Genomic DNA, 20987 nt, shown 5'->3' on the forward strand with positions numbered 1-20987 from the left:
GTCATATCCCATGATTTTAAGTAAGAACTCGATTGCATCTGCACCAGATAGTTTGTGTTTATCATTTTATTTCTTGGAATTGAAATAGTAGTTACACAGGGACTCAAATTAGGAATAGGGAGTGGGAATGAAGTCTGATATCCTCATCACACCTTTTTTTCAGACCAAATCTGTTCAGGCTTCTTAGGTTTAAATTCTTCATTCTGTCTGTCTGTTACAGGTGCATGAGGGTAGTGTTTTGTTTCATGTTAAAACAGGCTTGAAAGTTTCTCTACTTTCCCAGGCCACTTCTCCTACCTTGTTTGTTTGTTTATTTATTTATTTTTACTGAAGTTTATTATATGTGAAAGAGGTACATAAAGTGCATTGATTAGAAATGCATGGATTGATCTATTTTTCCTGTCTATACACTTATGTAATACCCAGCTCAAGACAGAATATTCTCATAACAAAGAATTTTCCTCATTTTTCAGCAAGTACCTCCCCCAGAAGTAATCACTACTCTGATTTCCATGTTCTAACATCTTGAATTAGATCTACACGTTCTTGAACTTAATATAAATAGCACCATATAGTGTATTTTTTTTTTTTTTTGGTGTCTGTTTCTTCTGATCACTATATATGTATGTGTATATATATATATATATATATATATATATATCTATATATCTATATCTGGGAGAGTATGTGGCTGACTGTCTGTGGTTGTAACCTATTCTTTAGTTTATGAGCACACGTAATTCATTTACCCATTTTCTTACTATTGGATGTGGGTTGTTTCCAGTTTGGGATGCTATGACAAAAGCTGCTATCAATATTTTTATACATGTTTTTGGTGGTCATATGAGCTAATTATTCTTGAATCATGGAATCAGCATATGATTAGCTCTAATTTGTAATGGCCGTATTCTGAATTATTTTACTAATTTATGCTTCCTCCAGCAATGTTTTACAATTTCAGTTGCTTCACATTCTCCTCAATGTTTGGTGTTATAAGTTTTCAAAATATTAGCTATTCTTGTGGGCATGTATTAGTGTCTCATTGTCAACTTAGTTTTTTGTTTTAATCAATTAATGAAACTTCTAGACTAAATGAAAAAGAATTTTTAAGGTTGTTTAGAAAATGTCAGTTTAATCAGCTGTCAATATTTTAAAGCCGTGATAGACATCTACACAGTTATTAACTGGTCAGTTCAGTGACAACTGGTGAGCTGAGATTCACACAAGAAATAATAATAATAATTAAATGTGTGCTAGGTAACAAGTAATTTGCTGAAGTATTTATTGTTGTGACTGTGCTACAGTAGTATCATTGTTTCTAAACACACCACAGTTTGGGGTGCTTTCAGCCACTAATGTAATCCAGATGTCCTCACCTGATCTAAGTATACTTCTTTAATGAACCCCACGTCTTTAGAGGCCCAAGCATTTACTCTGAGAACAGAACACACGAACTAAACAAGATCATTTATTTTTTCTGAGAAGCTGCTATCAGCATTTTGGTACAATTTTTGGTCATGTATACTCTTGAGTCATTAACTTTTTTCAAGTAATTTCATTTAGAAAATTTGTCTTTGTATCATAATGGGAAAGTAAAACAAGGAGGTGTTTTTCTGTATTAATTGCTTTTGGGAAAAGGCTGTTCTTTATTCTCCATTGGGTATTTTTTGGAGCCTTTTCCAGTTTATCTTTTTCCCTGAGTGTCAGAATATGGGATGACCAGTCCTGAGACACTGCAATCTCACTTTTAACGAGTGGTGTTTGGAAATCAAGATTTCCGGGTTGGATTAGAGGCAAACAAAACCTGAAGGAAGAGGACCACATCTCAGTTGAGGCAGTTCTGCGGTTTCTTTGTTTAAGTCTTTTGACAACTTCTTTTGATGAACAAATACTGAGTAGGGAAGAGCAATGGGACAATGAGTGGGAAAACAATGGATACTTTCAAGTGGCTTTAAAACACCCTTAACAATCCTCAGTATGACTTCTGTTTGTGGCTGAACCCAAACACTGAGGCCAGAAAAGAAAGGGGATCATGGACGCACAAGAGAAAACTGCTTTAGCAGTATGTGGTGTTGAGGTCCAACATAGCAGTGTAATATAGTTAGTAAGTACCAAGACAATTCAATGGGGAAAGAATAGTCTTTTCGGTAAGTGTGGACAACGGGGTATACACACGCAAGAGAATGCAGCTGGACTCCCACTGCACAACATATTAGAAAATGAACTGAAAAAGGATCAAAGACCTAAGTGTAAGAGCTAAAATTGTAAAGCTCTTAGAATAAAACAGAGCCCTAAATCTCTGTGACTCTGATTTGCACAATGATTTCTTAGATTTGACACAAAAGCACAAGCGACCAAAATAAAAATAAATTGGACTTCATCAAACTTGGAAACTTTTGTTCGAAGCACTCTATGAAAAAGTGGAAGACAACCCACAGAATGGGAAAAATATTTGCAAACATATATATAAGGGGCAAATATCCAGAATGCATAATGACTCAGCTAATGACTAAAACACAAATAACCTAATTTTTAAAAAATTGGCAAAAGATTTGAATAGACATTTTCCAGAGAAGATATACAGATGGTCAATGAGCACTTGAAAGTATGATCAACATCATTAGTTATTAAAGAACTACAAATCAAAATCAAGATTCTATTTTGTACCTATTATAATGGCTAGAACTAAAAAATCTAGTAATAGCAAGCATTGGGAAGAATGTAGAGAAATAAGGACCCTCTCACACATTACTGATGAGAATATCAAATGATATAGCTGCTTAGAAAAAAAAAAGTTAAATACAGAGTTTCTATATGACCTAGCAATTTTATTCCTAGGTATATACCCAAGAAAACTGAGCATCTATCCATACAAAAACTTATACAGGATATGCACAGCAGCAATATTCATAATAGCCAAAAGTATAAACCAAATGTCCATCAATTGATGAATGAATAAAAAAAAAAGGTATATCTATACAATAGAATATTATTCAGTCATATAAATGGACAAAAAGGGGCACCTGAGGGCTCAGTCAGTTATGCGTCTGCCTTAGGCTCAGGTCATGATCCCAGGGTTCCAGGATCGAGCCCTGCATTGGGCTCCCTGAACAGTGGGGTGTCTCCTTCTCTCTCTGACCCTCTCCCTTCTTTGTGATCTCTCTTTCTCTCCAGTAAATAAATGAAATCTTTTTAAAAAATGGGGAAAAAATCTGGTGAATGTTACAGCATGGATGAACTTTAAAAACATGCTAAGCGAAAAAAAAAAAACAGATACAAAGGTGATATTATGATTCCTTTTATATTAAATACTCAGAATAAGCAAATCCAGAGAGAAAAAAAGTAGATTAATGGTTGCCAGAGAAGAATGGAGAGTGATTGCTAACAGATATAGTATTTTGGGCTGGATGGTATTCTTCTGGAATTAAATAGCAGTAATAGTTGCATAACTCTGTGACTATATGAAAACCCGCTGAACTGTATAATTTAAATGACTAAATTATATGATATGAAAACTATATCTCAATTAAAATATTGTTTGAGAAAAATTATAAAAATTTTGTTTATTTTCATAATATGCATTATCTTTATATTCTTATAAATCTAATATTTAATATTCTAATATTATATATTACTGTCTAGAAATAGATCCAAATAGACTTTTGATTAGTTCTTCAATCTTTATAGGCTCTAGTTTTCTCAATATAATGAATCAATTTGAAGTTAATCATCAAAATCTCATAAGAAACTACCAGTTTCAAATATTCTGTGTTGAAATAACCTGTGTTAAAAATATGAAGTATAGTAATCAAATATCAGCAATTTGATTCCTACAGATTTTCTTATATGAAGAAATATGTAAAATTTAAAAAATTATAATAAGCAGTGTGTTCTATTGACAGAGTTTTCATTTTTTTCTTGGATGGTGAAGTAGGAAATTCAAAACAAAATCATATATAAATACTTTTTCCTGGAAACAACTAAGTGTCTCTGAACAGTGTCCATGAAGTTGAATGGATAAAAAAGTTGTAATGTTTGTGTGTGTATGTGTGTATAATATGCATATGTATAATATATGTATAATATAATATAATATAATAAATATATAATATAATAAATATAATGCATAAAATAAAATATTATTCAGCCATGAAAAAGAAGAAAATCCTGCCATTTGTGAACATGTGGGCATTGTGTTAAGTGATGTGATGTAAGCCAGCAGAGAAGGACGAATACTGTGTGGTATCACTTGTATGTGGAATCTAAAAAGGTCTAAGTTATAGAAACAGAGAGTATAAAAGTGTTGTCAGGGACCGGGGGATGGGGGAAATAGAAGGAGGGTGGTAAAAGGATACAAACTTTCAGCTGTAAGATGAATAAGATCTAAGGATCTGATGTACAACATGGCTACAATAGCTGATAACACTGTATTATATAGCTGAAATGTGCTCAGAGAGTAAAACTGAAGAGTGGTATATGTTTTCATTTAAGAAAAAGACACGGGAGTTGATAAATGTGTTAAAATTAACCAGATGGAGTGAATACTTTCAAAATGTAAACGTATAACAAACCACCACAATGTCTGTTTTACAAATCTTACACTTTTATATGTCAATTATAGCTTAATAAAACTGGGGGAAAACCCCTTATTGAAATGTCAAAAAAAAAAAAAAAAAAGACAGTAAATATCATCCTCACTTCTCCCCAAGGAAAGAAGTTAGTGCAAGAGGCTGGTTGCTTCTGTGTGTTATGGACACATGAATGGAGAGGGTCAGGTGCCAGAGGAAAAGGGAAAGGGGGGGGGGAGCAGAGGAGGTAAAAGCGAGTGACGGGAGAGACGAGAGAAAAGGGAAGAGGAAAATCTCAAACTTTCTGAACAGATATTTAAAATAAAGTGAATATTTCACATAGTCCCCCAGCCACTTTCATCTAATTCCAGATGTTCTAAATTCTAAATCAACCATAGGTGTATTAATTATAAATATGATCAGTGTTAAAGTCAACATAACTAGTTTTTGTTTTATTCCTTTTTAACAGTACAGGTGAGGTTTTCATTGTCCATGTGCATTTTTAGTACATTGGGCCTATGTGTAAACACTGTATAAAACACAAGACTATTTTTTAAGACTTTGAATGTTATTTGACAAGTGTATTTTGATAAAAGTGTTATTTTTATTATATTTTTGCTTCTGTGACACACTATTGGGCATATATAATGATTTCCTTGGATTCCACGTAAGAAATAAAGCCTCAGACAACTAAAGCAAACTGTGATTTGCTTTTACCCTGATTTCCAGAAATGCATCAGACAGAATTGAGATGCCAATGAAATGAACATGAAATTGGAATAAATTGAAGGAAAGGCAGGCACCTGCTTTTAGAGTCAGGGAATTCCAGAAGGAGAGACTCTGGGTACCCGTGTGTTGATGCTGGAAGTGCAGGGGCTGCCTCTCTGGGCATTTGGGTGGCAGGAGAAAGAATAAGCTTGTCATGACGTGTACAGATTTTTTTTGTTTGTTTGTTTGGAGACAGTGAGTAGTTATTAAAACAAAATGATATCTTTCTCCATTAATGGCTTCCTGATCTACAAATCCTATTGGTCTTGTGAAATTAATTGCCATTATTAATTACCAACAACTCTGGAGGAAGACTTGTTATTTTCACATTTTAATGAGTGACTGCTTTTACTGGAAAGGCGGTTTGTGCTGCAAGCCTAGAATTGCTATGTTTTACTGCCAGAATGAGTGTCGTAGTGTGAGTCATCTCCATGCAAAGGAAATGGTCAGTTTATTGGAAGTTTCCTCATTTCTTTGCTACGACAATGTCACATCTGCATTATGAGTCATCAAATATATATATAATATTATGTTTCCAAGAGTGTAATTTTATCAGCATAAACCTAATGGTTCATGATGTTTGCCAAAGCTTCCTGGAATGTACTTTGATGAAGAACACAAAAGATGTTGTTGACTTGATTTTTTTACAAATAGTATCAGTGATTGTACTCTCTTGATTTCTTTTTTAAAGGTTCTTAAAGGTCCTGAACCTTTCTGGGGAGCTGGAATGATGAGACTGTCTTCAGGGCAGGTAAAGAGGGATGACACAAACAATACAACAGCTGAGCAGCCACAGGATGGGCTGGGGCTGGAGCTTCAGACCATCTTGAGACCAAGTTCCACAAATCCGACAAGAATGTTTGTAAGCCTGTGTTACCAAAATGGTAAAGATAATAATATCACTTAGGAAACTTGTCTTTGTTTTCATCTTCATACTTTATTTTGTTCACAACAGTTTCTATCCTCTAGCCAATATATAGACACCAGAGAATATTGTCTTAAAAATGTACAAAATAATATATGTTTATTGATAAATATGAGGAAATAGAATTTAAAAATGATGGGGCGGGGAAGAAAAGAACTAACCTATTTGGGAAAATAGTATTTTTTAAAACAAAAGACCAAAAGAATTGTATATGCATGCTGTCTTCTCATTGGTAATTATTATTTTCTCATAGCAATATGGATTAGCAATTCTGAGGCTGCATTTTGAGTATACTAGGATTGCACAAATAAGTGAAAGATATTGTAGATTATTAAAGCCACATTTCTTCTGGTTGGAGAAAAATGTTACAAATAAGGAATAAGAATAGGCTAAAATGAACCCTGTGGTGTTGAATTGAAATTGGAGCCATGAATATGAACCTGGGGTTTTTAATATATTTTTACAGATAGTTACAAAGAAACACATAAATGTGCATACATATATGTGATTGATATTACATACATATATTTTTTAATCAGTCCACTGAATGTGCCTAGAAAAAAGATGACTCCAGCAGCAATGGGCATGCCTATTGCCAGACCTTGGTTTCTAAATACCATTCTCCAATAAAAGAAACCAGGTCTCTGGAGAAATCGTTGATTCCCATGGTGGGTTAGGGAAAATACAAAACCTTAGAATATATTTTTGTATGAGAAAATAAGGAAGTGATTGAAAAAGAATGGATTGTATTGAAAGAACACAGGAGCCACACTAAAGGAGCTACCAGTGACCAAACCTGGAAAAAAGTAGATGACAGTATTGAATTATAATGGATAGACTAAGATGAATTATCTACAACCCATATAAATATAAATAGGTAAATCAGACAAATAGGAAAATGGGGAAGAAGAGAAGTAACTCTTTCTTATAGCTGAATTCCAATTCATCAATGTAGAAGATGCAAAGGAAATACACGTTTTATTAGGTTACCCTCCCTGTAATAATTGTAGACACAGTCCATGGATGGTTGCTAAGTTAGAGGGTAAAAGTTTTAGGAGAAACAGGCATATGCATAATCTTAAAAGGTCTTACACAATGTATTTATTAAATACAAAGGGAAAACAAGGAGAAACTTAACAAATTAAAATTATTAATGTTAATATCATTATAATTAAGATCTATCAACATCAGGTATACTATGTTATGATGCAGAGGATACCAATTTGTGATAACCTTGCCAAAAATGTGTAACTTCAATTTAATTATGAAAAGGTATTTGTTAAACCCAAATTGACGAACAATCTGCTAAAGCATTGACCAGAAGTCTTCAAAAGTGTCAAGTTTGGGAAAGATAAGACTAGGGAACTGGCACAGATTAGAGAAAACTATGAAAACGTGACTATTAAATTCCACGTGGGATCGTCGTTTTGATCCTGGAATAGAAAAAGGACATTGGTGGAAAAATTGGTGAAATTTGAATAAGGTCTGTACTTTAGCTTATAGTATGTACCAGTATTAATTTCCTTGTTTCAAAAATTATACTCTGATCATGTAGGATATTAACATTAGGGGAAGCATGGCAAAGACTATATAGGAAGTCTAGTGTTAGTCTTTCTACAACATTTCTGTAAATTTATATTTATCTCAAAATAAAAATAAAAATACAATTAAAACTATATGAAGTCTCATCACTAGAAAAGGCTAATATGACTCTTCATGACTTTTTCCTATGTGTGTACATATTTTAAACAACAAAAGTTATTCCTTGGTGGTTGAGAGTACATACTTTGGAATAAGAACTTCAGTTGTCCTACCTACAAGCTTTGTTACCTTGGAAAACTTAGCTTGCACCTGTAGCTTATTGGAACAATAGGAAGAGTGATGATAGTGGCACTCTTACAGGACACCATGAAGATTACATGAGTTTTGTTGTTTTTTGTTTTTTTAAAGATTTTATTTATTTATTTGACACACAGAGAGAGAGACCACAAGTAGGCAGAGAGGCAGGCAGAGGGAGACAGGGAAGTAGGCTTTCTGCTGAGCAGAGTGCCTGATGTAGGGCTTGATCTCGGGGCTTGATTCCAGGTCCCTGAGACCATGACCTGAGCTGAAGGTAGAGGCTTAACCCACTGAGCCACCCAGGTGCCCCAAGATTACATGAATTAATACAGTTGAAGCACTTAACACTATAACTAGACACAAGATATTCTCAATAAAGTCTAGCCATTGTAAAACATGGCTTACCATTTGGTACTGTGGACTAGGTAAGTACATAAGGACACTAGCATGTGTTTAATGGCATGTGTGAAATATTTGGACAGGTAAGAAACATTCCTGGACCAAAGGAAGTAAAAGCCTAGTTGTGAAATTCTAGAATTACACAATAAAACATTAATAGAATTACCTTGCCTTTTGCCTGACTGGAAAGTATTGAGGTTGAACCTCTTCTGTGTTATCAGGTCAGACTCTAAGTGTAACTATACAACCACAATTGATTTGTATTTACTTTCTTCTTTAATAACATGAGCATTGCATTTAAACAATTTATAGAGTATGATTACACAGAAATGGTGTAATAAAAACCAAGTATGTTTGATACATACTGACTTTCTTTCTGAAAGTTCAGAAACAACAGGGAATCAAAACAGAAACAGAAAGGATAAGCCTTTCTATTGCCAGAAGCCATAATCCAACAAGTTTGGAAATCCTTTGCCTCAATTAGCTGACCTCAAATGGCAGCATCTCTAATAAGCTGAGTAGATTTTGAGAATCTGGTTAGCCTTCTTGGAAGTTAGTATACACAGAGTCAATGCTAGAACCCTGTTCAATGACCTTTCCCAAATCTTCAAGTGAATGGTGGTACATTGAAATGAGGAAAAGCAAAGTGACTTCCTGTCTGGGAAAAGACTGATAGTCCATTCTGTGAGTTAAGCTTACTGGAGACATTTAGACCCTCATGTTTAAGCTTTGTAAAGATTAAAACGGCAGCAATTTCATATTGCTGGCTTTTTTCTTTGTCATCCATCCCATCCACATTGTTCAGGCTAACACATTATTGAACAGCTGGGCCATGTCCCGATTATAGGAAAACATAATAGCAAGTAAGTGTGAGACGAGACTGATAGAGAAAGAAATTTCAGAGGTATCACTATATGTTGAAATCTCCTTACCTTGAGAAGGAATTTATCTCTAAAGCCCAATGGCATGTTGGGAACACAGTAGATTTTACCCAGCCGGTTCTTCAGGGGAATGTTAGAAGGGTAAGCTCATAGCTGATGGAGTAAATATTTATCCATAATTAACACAAGTTCATGTAGCTTTTGTGACAATAAATTGCTTTCTGTTTTTCTTTCCTCGTTTGGTCTTCTCTAAGTCCATAAAATGCCAATACTGGAAAGAGTTATGCTGCTAAACTTTATTTTTAACTGGTGTCACAGAAACCTGGTAACCCCTCTACCCCAAGTGTTTTTAATTAACTTTCCCACAGTACATGGAGTATGTCGACTCCAGCTCTGAAATACCTATCTCTGTTCTTCTGGATTCTACTTTCGCCTTTCCCACTCTCCTTATCTTTTCTCCTCTGCACTATGCAGTGCACTCAAATAGTCTTCCTCCTTTTATCCCCTTCCTTGCTGTGAGCTGTTTTTTAAGTCACAAATAATTATGGCATTTATCTGGATTGGATTCTTTGATAGGTCTTCATTTCCTACAGATTGAAATCCAGCTTCTTAGAATGACTTACAAGGATTTTCACAATCCCATCACAACCTGTCTTTCTTGTCTCACCTACCAAAATTATACTTCATATCTTCTGCTACGTGACGCACACCATATCCATCTTTTCATGCCTCCATGACTTTGTGCTGCTTGCTCCTTCCAACCAAATTGCCTTCTCCCTCACTTCTGCAATGACAACTTGCTGGTATTCGAATCATCCTTTCTAGCCCAGCTTGAATGTATTTTCTCTGATGCACTCCTCTCTATTCTCACGCAGTTTGAATTAATCATTGTCTTATTGCTCTAGTTATACAACTACTACAGAGCATATCATAGAACATCATATTTAATTTTGCATTTAGAGTATGAGTTCCCTGAAAGCAAGCTCCATGTATTACTCATGTTGGCTTATCCCAGCTTTTCTATACTTAGTAGGAATTTAATGAATGTATGTATGAGTCAATGAATAGACAAATAACGGTGACCCAGGGGCTCAGGTACTCCTCAGAGACAGGAAAATTTAGACTAAACTGATTCAAATTTGGAAAACACTGTTCTGAAAACCATGGGACCATCCCTTGCATTGTGGACATTAAGCCTTTTAAATGGTGCTTTGTGGTTGTCATGACAATCTAAAACACTGCCAGCACCACTTTTCTCCCTACCTCCTATGAGGGTGGTACTTTCCTGGTTGTAAATAATTGCTGGCTTGGCCCCTTCTTTGTGTTTCATAAGAAATCCAGATAGACTTGTGATCTTATAAAGAAAGAGCTGGGGAGTAGAACACCACATGTTGCACATTCTTTTCCCAGTTCTCTAGCGACACCTCTTCATTTCCCCCCCCCCAAACTTCACCTTTCCAACACTTGATCCCTTTTCTGACTTCTGTTCTACAGGAAGCATTATCCAGTCCCTCTCATGCTAATTCCTTTTCTTAAGAAAGTGGCCCCATGTGAATGGTCTGTCTTCTCTTCCCTGATATTCTATGGAAAGCCTTATTCTTGTAGTATTAAAGCAAATAATATACATTATGCTAATAATCAAATTATGGTTCTAAATTTCCTGTAGGCATTCTCAAATATTACTAATAAGTTCTTGGGAAAGCCCACCCTATTTAGGGGCATATTATGAACTGAATGTTTGTGTCTACCAGGATCCTCCCCAAATTCATACCTTGAAGTCCAGAAGTCCAGTGTGGATGTATTTGGAGATGGTGCATTTAAGGAACTAATAAAGGTTAAATGGGGTTATAAGGTTAGGCCCTGATCCAACAGGATTAGTACCTTTATGAGAAAAGACACCTGTGTTTGCTCCCTCGTTCCCTCTCCCTATGTACACACCAAAGAAAGGGCATGAGAGTATGCAGCTAGATGATGGTTTTGAATGATCCAAGAGAAGAGGTCTCAGAATGAAACTTATGTTGTTTTCTTTTCCATTGTTATGTCATGTGGCACCATGAGCAGGAAAGTCTCCTATGATATGGTGTATACAGGGCAATGTGGGAAGTCCTATACAGCAACCAGTGCAAAAGCCAGAAGGTTTTGAAGACAGTGGAGCTGTAGATCAGCCTGAAGAACTAGGACACTCAGAAGGACAAATGCTTCTTCTTTTTTTTTTTATTTTTTTATTTTTTATAAACATATGTTTTTATCCCCAGGGGTACAGGTCTGTGAATCACCAGGTTTACACACTTCACAGCACTCATCAAAGCACATACCCTCCCCAATGTCCATAATCCCACCCCCTTCTCCCAACCCCCCCCCCCAGCAACCCTCAGTTTGTTTTGTGAGATTAAGAGTCACTTATGGTTTGTCTCCCTCCCAATTCCATCTTGTTTCATTGATTCTTCTCCTACCCACTTAAGCCCCCATGTTGCATCACCACTTCCTCATATCAGGGAGATCATATGATAGTTGTCTTTCTCCGCTTGACTTATTTCGCTAAGCATGATACGCTCTAGTTCCATCCACGTTGTTGCAAATGGCAAGATTTCATTTCTTTTGATGGCTGCATAGTATTCCATTGTGTATATATACCACATCTTCTTGATCCATTCATCTGTTGATGGACATCTAGGTTCTTTCCATAGTTTGGCTATTGTGGACATTGCTGCTATAAACATTCGGGTGCACATGCCCCTTGGGATCACTACGTTTGTATCTTTAGGGTAAATACCCAATAGTGCAATTGCTGGGTCATAGGGCAGTTCTATTTTCAACATTTTGAGGAACCTCCATGCTGTTTTCCAGAGTGGCTGCACCAGCTTGCATTCCCACCAACAGTGTAGGAGGGTTCCCCTTTCTCCGCATCCTCGCCAGCATCTGTCATTTCCTGACTTGTTGATTTTAGCCATTCTGACTGGTGTGAGGTGATATCTCATTGTGGTATTGATTTGTATTTCCCTGATGCTGAGTGATATGGAGCACTTTTTCATGTGTCTGTTGGCCATCTGGATGTCTTCTTTGCAGAAATGTCTGTTCATGTCCTCTGCCCATTTCTTGATTGGATTATTTGTTCTTTGGGTGTTGAGTTTGCTAAGTTCTTTATAGATTCTGGACACTAGTCCTTTATCTGATATGTCATTTGCAAATATCTTCTCCCATTCTGTCAGTTGTCTTTTGATTTTGTTAACTGTTTCCTTTGCTGTGCAAAAGCTTTTGATCTTGATGAAATCCCAATAGTTCATTTTTGCCCTTGCTTCCCTTGCCTTTGGTGCTGTTCCTTAAGGAATCAATCCCATTTACAATTGCACCCCAAACCACAAGATACCTAGGAATAAACCTAACCAAAGAGGCACAGAATCTATACTCAGAATACTATAAAGTACTCATGAAAGAAATTGAGGAAGACACATAGAAATGGAAAAATGTTCCATGCTCCTGGATTGGAAGAATAAATATTGTGAAAATGTCTATGCTACCTAAAGCAATCTACACATTTAATGCAATTCCTATCAAAGTACCATCCATCTTTTTCAAAGAAATGGAACAAATAATTCTAAAATTTATATGGAACCAGAAAAGACCTCGAATAGCCAAAGGGATATTGAAAAAGAAAGCCAACATTGGTGGCATCACAATTCCGGACTTCAAGCTCTATTACAAAGCTGTCATCATCAAGACAGCATGGTACTGGCACAAAAACAGACACATAGATCAATGGAACAGAATAGAGAGCCCAGAAATAGACCATCAACTCTATGGTCAACTAATCTTCGACAAAGCAGGAAAGAATGTCCAATGGAAAAAAGACAGCCTCTTCAATAAATGGTGCTGGGAAAATTGGACAGCCACATGCAGAAAAATGAAATTGGACCATTTCCTTACACCACACACAAAAATAGACTCAAAATGGATGAAGGACCTCAATGTGCGAAAGGAATCCATCAAAATCCTTGAGGAGAACACAGGCAGCAACCTCTTCGACCTCAGCCGCAGCAACATCTTCCTAGGAACAGGACAAATGCTTCTTGAACACCATTAGACGTAAGTGCATCCCCACCCCAGTTCTCCGTATGTGTTTTGGGAGACCAGCAGCACTGTGATGAGGCCAAGGCTGTGGATATTGCCTACATGGACATTGAGGTGCTAAAAAAACTCAACAAGAATGAAAAATTAGTCAAGAAGTTGGCTGAGAAGTATGATGCCTTTTTTGGCTTTGGAATCTCTGATTAAGCAGATCCCATGAATCCGGGCCTGGGCCTGAATAAGCCTGGCAAGTTCCCTTCCTTGATGACCCACAATGAGAACGTGATGGCCGAAGTGGATGAAGTGAAGTCCATGATAGGATTCCAACCGAGGAAGGTGCTGTGTCTGGCAGCGGTTGCTGGCCTTGTGGAGATGACAGATGATGAGCTTGCATATGATATCCACTTAGCTGTCACTTTCCTGGTGTCATTGCTCAAGAAGAATTGGGAGAATGTCGGGCTTTAACATTACAAGCACCATGGGCAAGCCCTAACACTTGTACTAAGGCACACTTAATCAACCCTTGTGCTACCATTACCTGTCTGCCTGTGCAAGGGAGAGGGAGGTGCTTTTGGAGCTGATGTTGCATGCCATAGCACTGTGCTGGATGACAGCAGTTTCTGGCACTCAGGGATGGGTGTCCTTTTCTCCATACTGAAAACCAGGAAGTACGTTCCATCTACCTTTAAAACCATGCAGTCTTATTTATTATTTAGATCTCCTGGATACTTACAACACGCAACAGTAGGGCTGCTAACCAAGACTGAAACATTCCCGAACCTTGAGAGGGGCAGATGTGGGCTAGGACTCCAGCCCCCAGTGCTCCCACTGCTTACTAGTAGAGAGAGGCTTAGGACCTTCTCATTGAGGATGTTGACTCAGCCCTTGGCAACATGCTTACCGTATGGTCTGCAGTTGTTTCCCTTTATGCCATGGGTTTTTTCTATGGGCTTTTTGTTTTGTTTTATCCCTCTAAATCATGGATCTGGGCTCGTGTTCTGTAGGGATCACAAGGAATATTCCAGATGGAGATTGAGATCTTAGATTCTTCAGATGGGAGTCGTCTGAAACCCTGACTGATCTAGAATTTGTTTGTCTGACCCCAAACGCATACTCCATATTCAGGATAGTAATTAACTGTGTGACATGATTAGGAATACACAAGTAGGAGACCTGTGCTATACTGTAATTCATCAACCCTGTTTTCTAGGGGCCCTTAACAAATGGGTAAAATCAGGTTGTGGAAACTTCCAGGCCCTTTGTCCTCCAGGTAGACTCTGCCCTCTTCCTGACCTGAGGCAGTTTCCTGTTGGAGTTCTGCCTCCAGTGCCTAGTACTGGAAGTCAGTTTTTGGTGTGGTGGAAAATACCTACGATTTAACTTTTGACTTGAATCTGCTTCATTGAACTTTGGTAAAGTAACAAGTTCATACCTCCCTCTTTTAATACAGCACAAAGGCTAATCCAAAGCATAAATAAAAATATTACACCTTCTCAAAACAGGCTTGAATCATGAAGAATACAAGGTTTACACACACACACACACACACACACACACACACACACACAACCATGTTGCTGGCATCTTGATTTTGGACTTCCAGCCTCCAGAACTGTGAGAAGGTAAATTTCTATTGTTTCAGTCACTTGTGGTAATTTGTTATGGCAACCCAAACAAAGCACTACAGGGTCTGGTATTCCTCAGTGTCAGGCTTGAGAAAGCCGACTAATTTCCCTTAATTAGGATGTAATAGTACAGAAGCCCAAATCACCTTCCTTCTCACCTAAGCCCTGCCCCTGAGGTCCCATTCTCATGCCCTAAGCTTCTCTGCAAGTCATTGCTTAGTGCATACTTCCTTCCTTCCCATGTCATTATTCTGTGGCCTATCTGGCTGGCCTCAGCTGTGTATCCTCATATTGATTGTTTCCTGCCTCACAGATTGTGCTCAGTCTTGGTTTACATGACTTAAGATTGGGACTTCAGAATCCCTGCTCCCACAGGAATTTTTCCACCTTTCTGATCAGCTGTATGAGGGTTTGATGTGCATTGGTATAGTGAGGTAGAAAAAGTCAAAGCTTATCTTCAAAGAGTGCTGGTCAGTGTGCTGAGAGGGGTTCTCAATGACTATTCTGCTTTTGTCCAAGAGGAGCTCAGTGTGCTGAGGAATGCACCTACCACCAGCCAGTGAATGACCCCATGTGGATCCTTTGGATGAACGGGCACCCCTGAGATGCACACTGCATGAGAAGCTAAGTATGCTTCCAGTGACCTGGACACTGCACAGCGAGAAGTCATGAGGGTAAGATGGGAGAGTCTGGGGGAAAGAAAGGCATGGAATAGCCTGTGATCCAAGGAAGAAAGTGTGAATAAAAAGCTGTATGAGCTCATTTTTCAGTAGGGCACTCTGATGACCAAGAAAAGGACCAACTTTTTTGGCTTAAGAGAACTAGGGAGCCTTGACTACTGTTCACTAGCAGTTGTGTTGGTGTCATAGGTAGTATGTCACAAAAGCTTGGTTAAGTGTCCTGAGGATAGTAGTACAAACTCAGAGACCCTTGTGGATGATCAGGAGCAGAAACCCATACTCCCCATGTCCTAGAATGCTGGGGCTACAATAACAGATTACCAGGGATTAGGTGGATTAAACAGCAAAAAGCCATTTTGTACAGTTCTGAGAAGTTCAAGATCAAGTTGCAAGCAGATTCCCTGTCTGGTGGGAACCCACATCGGTTTGCAGCTGACTGTCTCTTGCTGTGTCCTCACATGGCCGAGAGAAAGGAAGTGCTCTCATGGCTCTTCTTCTAAGAGCAGTGATCTCAACAGGAGGGCTCCACCCTAGTGACCTATGACGTGTCAGCCCAGTTGGGTTAAGTGATGCTCCAGATAGCTGGTAAAACATTATTTCTCAGTGTAACTGTGAGGATGTTTCTGGAAGAGACCAGCATTTCAATTAATAGACTGAGTAAAGAAGAGTAGTCTCACCAATGCCAGTGAATGTCATCAGATCTCTTGAGGGCCTCAATAGAGCAAAAAGGCAAAGAAAGGGCAAATTCACTCTCTGTATGAACCAAGATGTCCATCTTCTGCCCTCAGACCTTGGTGCTCCTGGTTCTTAGGGCTTTGAACTCAGACTGAATTCCAGACAGCAGATTATGGACTTGGTTTCCACAATCATGTGAGCCATTTCCTATAATAAATCTCTCTCTCTCTTTTCTTTTTAAAGATTTTATTTATTTGACAGACAGAGATCACAAGTAGGCAGAGAGGCAGGCAGAGAGAGAGGAGGAAGCAGGCTCCCTGCCAAGCAGAGAGCCCAACGCGGGGCTCGATCCCAGGACCCTGGGATCATGACCTGAGCTGAAGACTGAGGCTTTAACCCACTGAGCCATCCAGGTGCCCTTTCTCTCTTTCCATCTCACTCTCTCTCTCTCTAATATTTCTGTGCTGTTTCTTTAGAAAACTCTGACTAATACATAACTTGATTACCTCCCAGAGCCCAAATCTCCTATTACCTTCCCATTGGGGTTTGGGGATCCAACATGTGAATTTGTGGGGGACACTAACAGGCGGCCCACAACACCACAGTAAGCTTGCCCAATAGAGCTGCTCTGAGAAAGCAAAAAGAATTGACAATGAAGCCCACTAGTGGACACATGAATCTCCCTGCTGGGCAGGTGGTTGGGGACAGCATGGTCCCAGATTGCTACCACCCCCCCCAAGAAGGAAATGGTAGTGTGGTGGACTTGGATGAGGTATTTCAACCTCACATAAACAAAGCCCGTGGCTGGATCTCTTGTACAAGGTGCTATAGGAGCGGGGGCTCTCCTCTTCTCTCCTGTTGGCTCTTCTCCTGCAATGCTGGCCCAGTTCTTCTCAGAGCACCTGGGGAAAGATGGCAACCTCTATAAATCCACCCACATTTTTCTCTCTGCCTTATACCTGCCCCATGGAAGGCCTCTATCCAACCTTCTCAATGCCTGCTGGATTTTTTCATCTCAGAAGAGAAAGGCTTTGACAGGATCTGAAGGTGAAAGTGGACTTCCATGTATTGGCAGCCTGAGATCTTCAGCTCCTCCAACCCACTTTGATAATTCTCATGCAATGCCGCACGATGCTGGCAAACCACAGCTCTTCCTGCCCTCCGGATTCTGCTCCATCAGCTTCATTGCCATGGAACTTGCCCAGGTGGACACTGTCCTGCTTACCACACATCAGTCACTTCACAGTCCTCTCTGTGAGGATGTCTAAATATAGCTTGTTTATGCTCCTAACTGTGCTTCTGCCTTCACTTTCCTTTTGCTGTGTTCTTAAAGATTTCATTAACCTCTTCCCCTTCCCCCTCTAATGACAGCAGCAACAGTGACAATGGCAACAGTACTGTCATTTGTGGAGATCTACCTCTGTGACTGTCCCTGGGTTTCACACCTCAGGAACATACACAATTTTGTTGAAACCTCATGATACTCCTTTGAGCTAGATATTTTAAGCTGTGTTTTCTTTGAGAAGTCATATACTAATGTATGCATATTGCAAAATATTTAAAGAAACAGAACTGTTTATAATAAAACTGAAGGTACCCCTCCCATTCTCTTCTCCATGGTTACCATTAACAGTACTGGAATGTGTTTCCTTCCAGATCCGGTGTGCGTGTGACTGTGTGTATGTGTGTGTACATATGTTCACAAAAAAAGCTTGGATGCAGATTTTTAATATAAATAGAGTCATAGAATAAATATAATTTTGTGATTTTCTTTTTTACTCAACAATATATCTTAGAACTAACAGTAGGAAATGTAACTGTCCCCCTGTTATAGGCAAGGAAGCAGAGGTTTGGGGAGATTAAACAGCTTGATCCTATTAGGTAGGAGTTTCCATTACATGATAGATTCCTTGAAAACAGTATAATGTTTCTGTTTTATGCAGAGTTCTGATGCCTTGTATTGCAGTATTTGTAGCCATCTTATTCCAGAAATTTGGTATTTCTCTTCTGTTCCTGTTCTTGAAGCTGAATCCTTATTTGTCTCTGTGTGTCTGAGTCTACCTGAAACCTGTAATTTGAGTCAGGCTGTACTTTTACTATGGCTCATCTAGGTAGTGCATTCTCCACCAAGGAATTTGAGCACCTTCCATCTGCTGGCAGCCTTCCTGAAGCCTCCTGCTTGGCAGGGGGAATTCCCTTTGTTCCTGACCTGCTGGATGGGACACTTTTCAGGCTTATCATTGACTGGCACTACCTACCTGGTCGTCATCTTTCCTGCCATCTACTAGGCTGTCAGTCTGGGCTTCCTGCCAGTGGCGCAGCTGCATCTCCTTTTCTTACCTCTCTCTCAGGCCCCAATACCTGTCCTCCATCACGGGGTGGTCCCATTCCAGGTCCCCAGCAGCACACTTGATCCAACCAGACTCCTGCCTGCCCTATGTTGAGATGAACTTCAACTTGTTATTACTTAAGAGAATACTAAATTCACACTTGAGATGAGACCACAGTATATTCCATTGAGAGAATAACAGGTATACAGTCAAGCCTTTGGCATAAAGTAGAGCAGATAGAGTGAACCAGTGCTTTACATTTTTATATCTCATTTCTTTAACATTTACGAAATGGTTGTTCTGTTTAGGCTAATCACCAACATTTCCTCTGGCCATCCTGAGCTTGTTGGTTTCTTTTATAAAATATAATACTGCTTTTTGTTATAAGAATTAATTATCTAGAGGGACACCTGTAGTGGCTCAATCGGTTAAGTGTTTGACTCCTGATTTCAGCTCAGGTCACGATCTCAGGGTCATGAGATGGAGCCCCACATCAGGCTCCATGCCCAACATGGATTCTCTCTCTCCCTCTCCCTCTGCCCCTGTCTCTCCATGCAGGTTCTCTCTCTCTCTCTCTCTCTCTCAAAAAAAGTTACTTATCCAGAGATTGAAGGATTTTTTTCAGAGACTTTTGAAACTCCTACTCATGAGGCTTTCCCATTTGAGTAAATAGTCTTTCTTAATTTCTCAGAACCTGCCTTATGTCTCTCATTTCTTTATCAGTGATGCTAAGATTTTTTTAGTCATCCAGAATGTATACATGGGAATCATCATGTATCTTCTTCTTTCTCCTCTATTGCTGCTGCCTGTGCCCTCGTCACGTACTCAGAACTTCCTTCTTTTCAATCTTCCAGACTCCAATTGGCCCCTTCCTTCACTATGCCCCGCCTCTGTGCTGTGATATGCTTTTCCTATAGGCATTATTTTTATTACATCATTGACCTCCTCCCCCCATCCCACCCTTGGTGCTCTCTCTCTCTCTCTCTCTCTCTCTCAAATAAATAGATAAATCTTTCTTATAAAGTAAATATACACATTATTTTTGTGAAATCCAAATTGCCATTAGTTATAAGATACATCCTTATTCTATTTAACAGTAAAAAGTATAAAAAAAAAGCACTGAAAAAGTGAACTGTGATTTACATTGCTATTTTAAATTTACTGAGAATAATTTTTAAATTTCTTTTAGAAGATTCTGGTTATACAGCACTCTTATTCGTGTATAAAATGGAATATATATGCTGATTATATTAGTTAAGTGCCTCCTAAGGCTTTGCAGATTCTGACTGTGTTGAATCATATTTTAGCTCATCTGTTGAGGCCTGTGGTTTCCCACAGTGTGGTTCTCTGTGCTGCTAAGAGCAATGTTGATGCAGTGATTCTTTCAAGTGTACTTCACTGTCATTTGGGGGATTTTCATCGAAGTTGCACAAACCCATCTTTCAAGTTTTGATGTTGTATATTTCTTGATATTATCAGAGGAAGTCAATAAAACTCAACAACTAAGTATTGTATTAATTCCTCAAAAGTTCAGTCAAGGGTCACAGGGTTGTGATTGTCCAGTTATGCTCTTAGAATATCAGCCAAGGCGCGCTGCCACGCCTGGGTGGCTCAGTGGGTTAGGCCTCTGCCTTCGGCTCACATCATGATCCCAGGGTCCTGGGATTGAGCACCACATCAGGCTCTCTGCTCAGCAGGGAGCCTGCTTCCCCCTCTCTCTCTGCTTGCCTCTCTGCCTACTTGTGATCTCGGCCTGTCAAATAAATAAATAAAATCTTAAAAAAAAAAAAAAAGAATATCAGCCAAGTGTGTATATGAATGGGTAATGTCACTTACATCTTTACTGACACCAGGCTAAGAGCAGCTTTGAGATACCAGTGCCTGTGAGACTTCTCACTAGCTTAGAGATATTGAAAAATAAAAAATGTATTTCAGTATAGATGAAATATAAGAGTAATTGTTCAGTTCACTCATCTCAGCAGATTAAAAGTGAATATAGTTTTCTTTTTTGTTTGTTTTTAACGAGAGGAGTCATGTGTATGAGGCAGGACTGTTATGTAGAGAAATGGCTGGACATGTATTATCAGGACTGTGGTCCAGGTTTTTTTTTTTTTTTAAGATTTTATTTATTTATTTGACAGACAGAGATTACAAGTAAACAGACAGCCCGGCAGAGAGAGACGGGGAGGCAGGCCCTCTGCTGAGCAGAGAGCCCGATGCGGGGCTCAATCC

General features: G+C 38.7%; 1 pseudogene; it reads left to right on the forward strand.

Annotated features, from left to right (window-relative positions):
• Nucleotides 1–11433: 11433 nt before the first annotated feature.
• Nucleotides 11434–13938, forward strand: LOC131819616 (large ribosomal subunit protein uL1-like; annotated as a pseudogene).
• Nucleotides 13939–20987: the final 7049 nt, after the last annotated feature.

This window comes from Mustela lutreola, chromosome 1, assembly GCF_030435805.1.
Source record: "Mustela lutreola isolate mMusLut2 chromosome 1, mMusLut2.pri, whole genome shotgun sequence".
NCBI lineage: Eukaryota > Metazoa > Chordata > Mammalia > Carnivora > Mustelidae > Mustela > Mustela lutreola.